Here is a 5,030-nt window from a genome sequence, read left to right on the forward strand (position 1 = left end):
AAATGCTGCTGGAGTCATTTATAAAACTTGACAATATGATATCAAGAGAATATTGGGTTGTTCGGAAAGTTAGTGCCGATTTTTAAAGGAAAGAAAAATGTCAATAAATACTTGCCGTTACATTTTTAATCAAGCAAATATGAATCATTTTGTTGCCCAATGCCTCTCCATCTTTCCTTTAACTTGAAAATACCCTCTTCCCAGAATTGAGACGGTTTCATGGCAAATAAGTCGAAAGGTAATTAATTAATAATCATAATTTTAACATTGGTGGAGTGTTACAATTTATGATGCAGCTATAATCGTTCAATTATCTCAGAATATTTGACTGGGATCTATAGTATTGATTAGAAAAAGTGAAATTCAAATTCGACCAGTGTTTGAAATCAGAAAACAAACTGATAATGAAATACCTCAAGGCTTTTTTTGTTCAGTATTGTACCCTATTCTATCATATATGCCTTAATTAGTTAATTGATTAATTAACTATACGGTGCTGAATTAAATAATTAATTATCGACCAATGGATTTGAAGTCTTCTTGCAGTCAATAGGAACGCATGCGTTTTATAAGACATTGCTGGAATAGGAAACAGGACCTCATTAGTGATACAAGCCTGTGGCAAATCAAACATGGATATATATGGGCTGGCCTTATAGCTAGAAATCCCATCATCGATCTGCTTGCTACGTATACATGTTGTTTTCCTTGTTGACCTTATTAATGCGAAGACTACGAACCAGCCTAATGGATGTGTTGACCAAAGCCGGCAATCTGAGCCATTTTGACCATATGATGGGTTGACAAAGTTGTTTATGCGTTGGATACTCCGCCATCCGGTAATTGTTCTGGCTCTTTGCTTTCTGAGTTCAAATTCAACTGAGATCAACTATGCTTTACATCATTCTAGGTTCGATAAGACAAAGAATCAGTCAGAAATTAGTTTTGGTTCAATCGACTTACATCTCCGCTCTTAATATGTGCCAAGGTCAAAATTGCTTCTCATCCCTCCGTGGTCGATAAAAGAAGTACCAGTTAAGATCTGATGTCGACTCAGTCGACAAACTCCACTCTTTCTAAATATGTGATCTTATGACTATGTGAAAAATGATGAATTAATTAAATATTAGTAAACATAATTTTCGAAAACAAAATAAAATATTTCTAACAAAGATAGAAGGTCAAACATCTTGCGGCAGAGAAAAGCGGATCTTATCAACCCTAGTATTTGACTGTCAGTGTATTTTATCAACACTCAAATTGAGGAAAATAAATAATGTCAACTTTAGCGGGATTAGAACATAAAAAGCCGTGAGCAAATAATGGTATTTTGACTAACGATTTACAGATCCAACCAGCCACTTTTAATAATTAAAGTATTATGAGCGCGAGCTAACAGTAGAGTCACTAAGTCGGTTGTTTGCAAATAGTGCGCCGGAAGGGGTATTTAGGTATGTCGTGGATTTACGAAAAAAATTAAAACATTTAACTTTAGAAAATCCTCACTAATAATTGAACATCTTGAAAAAACATGTTATTCATAATTTTGTGAGACGCAATTATGATTAATCAGACACAGTATGCAAGAGTTTTCTAAATTCTATCTTTCAAATATAGTTTTATTAATTCTTCTTTTTTTAAGCGAGCTGCACTAATATTTTTTTCTTTATGTTATTTAATCACTAAAGAAAGAGGCAAACAGGCAAAATCGTTAGAACGTTGGAATAAAGGCTTTGAGGTATTTCATACGAATTTTTATGTTCTGAGTTCAAAATCCACCGAGATCACCTTTGCCTTTCATCTCTCTGGAGCCGATAAAAGAAAGTGCTAGGCACGAAACTAGTTCGATCGTATCGATTTTTCCCTTCCTTCAAATTTTCCGCCCGTTTGTCTAAAATCAGAAACTTTTATTGTTCAATGCAGTGTACCGCGAAATCAACTGAGAAATCTCTACGTGATTGCTTGTCCTGCTAATAAAAGAGACCAAGTTTCTCACATAGGGCATGAAGAGTGAATTGTTACGGCGGATAAAGTAATTTGAACATCGATCACTATGATTTAGACCAGTTTTGCGATGGGCTTATTCGAACAACGACAGCGACCCGAGGTATATGACGTTCTGCACAGAGATAAGAATTAGAGAATTTCAAAATCTCCATAGACTAGCACTGAAGACATTTTGATCAGTACAATTACAAAAACGGGAAATGTTCGAATATTTCTGAAACAAGGCTTCGAAACAAACGGTTCAAAAGTAAAACGAAAAGAGACATGAGGAGGAAACAAAGTTTTTTCCTTTCAGCTGTTACACGCTAATTTTGTGTGTATACTCAAATATTAACTTGAATTGGACCATCAGAACCCCACAATGTTAAATAAGGAAAAGAACCTGGAACTGTGATATTAATACGGACTGCTTTAATGATATCTGCCAGGATTTTTCAAATGAAGATAGAAAAGCTCTTTCATTTGAGTTTGAATAACAACAATGTTAATTGTTACATACCGAGCCTCCGGAAAGTCCCGCATATATTTACTGCTTCACTTACAGATTGTATCTGTAAAGTTTGTGTGAACCGGTATCTTTCTTTGCCTCAAAATCCGAAAGTCACCAGATTGTGTTTACCCACTTACCAACATTACCGAGTGCGCCAATAATTTATGGTATAAATGCAAATTTATAATCACATTCGAAAAGCTGTAGACTTTGAAGCAGCTGTCCATAGATAATTCTCATCGCTGATTTTGGACGAGTTATCCACGTCTGTAGTTCATCTTATCTATGTAGCTGTACGTGACTTTGCTTTTCATTCTCAAATAACTGCATCACTTGGTTGAAAACTCAATGAGAATCTTTCAATGTTTTACAAATGTTCTTTGCATTGGTACATACGTACGTATGTATTCCATAGCAGGCGTGCTGCATATTGTTTTAGTAACATCAACTGTCAGAGGTAGTACCACGATGACATTTTTGGACAGTTACTCAGTATTGTCATGTGTCTTCCACAGAAGAGTGACATAATTGACATTTCCTGTCGCATTTTGGGGTTTTGTTGGTTGCACTTTTCTACTTGTTTAGAGGATATTTTCTAACCATCTGCTGTACTTGGATTGCAAAACCACAACCTTCAAGACGTGACTCGATGTAGCGACGAAAAGTGGGATGGAAGCACTCACAATAGTTTTATTTAGGTGGGTGACTGTTAAAATCGCTACATTTTGCAGTGTACACCAGGCTGGGTAATAAATGGTAAGGACGGCCACTTCAGGAATCGAACTCTAAAAGATCGCATACAAAACTAAATGTTTTTAAGTCATAAGGCATTTCTATCACTCCACTTCATTTAAAATATGTTACAGCGAATTAAATATATTCAGAATGGAAATGTTTGCTCGGCTAGCTTCGACATACATTCTCTGAACATAAGTTCTATTGAAAAAGATAAGTAGATTTCTATTTTATCGCCTTAAGAAATATATTCATTCTTAAGAATTCTCTTTTGGAAAACCTGACAACATTACAACCACCATTGGTAAAATAGCAATATCCTGAAGCATGAAGATTGAAGATGCTGTCCTACCTCTAATAATAACGCCAGTGGTATTCAATTTTTGTTGCATAACGTAGATGACCTAAAGCAAATTAATAGCTGTTCCTGTAAGTTCATGATTTAGTACCAGTTGTGCTGATGTTTACATATACGTATTTGTATTCCTTTCTATTCCAGAATGTAATAAAACTGCACACCAAGAATATTTATGACATTATAAGGTTTTAACATTATTGTATGTTGATCAAACTATTCAAACTCTCATCACATTTTCACAAAAGGAAGCATAGAAAATTTTAAAGATACTTCAGGCTACTTTAGACCACTTCAGGTATATAACAATGTTATCGTGTAATATCTTTTAAAAAGGCGAAGATAGGCATTTCAGATATAAATGTATCTAAGTTGTTATTAAATAAAGCACGATTGAATACTTATGTAACGAATAATGTCTTAACATTCACAAATGTAAAATAGAAAAGTGATTTTTCTAAAACTCATTTTACGCCGTCAGATTTTAAACGTAAATTCAAGAACAACGCCGCAGGCAACATCACAAAGTAGATGGTGGCAGTCGTAAATCTCGGAACAATCCCTTTACTTGGACAAAACGGCGAATATTTTGAATGTTATCTCGCCAATGTAAGATTCCTCGACAACGAAGATTACACAGGAAATATTTAATAAAGAAAAACATATATTAGAGAAAAATATGTAATAATTGCCCTTGACATATTGAATAAGAGCATGGAAATTCTGCGAGCAATACAGTATTAGTGAGTTCAATCCAGGCCTGTGGATATGTATATGTAAATGTCATTCAATGACGTACAGAGAATTACGTATTTGAAACGTTGTGGTTTACTTAAGAAATGTCAAAAAACAAAACAAAACTATTAAAAGTATAATCAGCAACGAAAAAAGAAACACAAGATTATGTTAAAAAATAAAACGAATTTTTTTCCACTACCACGCTTACTAATTATTCATTTGCCTGGGGGAATCACTATAATTTGTCAGATATTTTGAAGGCTACAATATTATCTAATCCAGAATATGTAAATTTTATACAGCAGAGTAAAAGAAATTCTAACGCTGGAGCTCGTTTCCTAACAAAAATATTTTCACACAAACATCAACCCACAGATGCTCAGACAGAATATTAAAAATATCAATGCCACATTTGTTATATACATGCACGCACTTCAACAGCAATTTCCAGACTACACTTGCCATTCCAACTGCTTTGCCAATTTCGTTCCTCCCTCACACTCACACCAACTCTGAACACCTCACTTACATGCCTTCACACAACACACCAGAAGAATACCCACGCCAACCAATAATTCCCATAAATCAATTCTATAGTTTTCAATTTGAACACACACAGATATATACACACAGATATATACACACAGACATGTATGTGTGTATGTATATATATATATATATATATATATATATATATATATATAT

The sequence above is a fragment of the Octopus bimaculoides genome, chromosome 15 (genome assembly GCF_001194135.2).
Source record: "Octopus bimaculoides isolate UCB-OBI-ISO-001 chromosome 15, ASM119413v2, whole genome shotgun sequence".
Taxonomy (NCBI): Eukaryota; Metazoa; Mollusca; class Cephalopoda; order Octopoda; family Octopodidae; genus Octopus; species Octopus bimaculoides.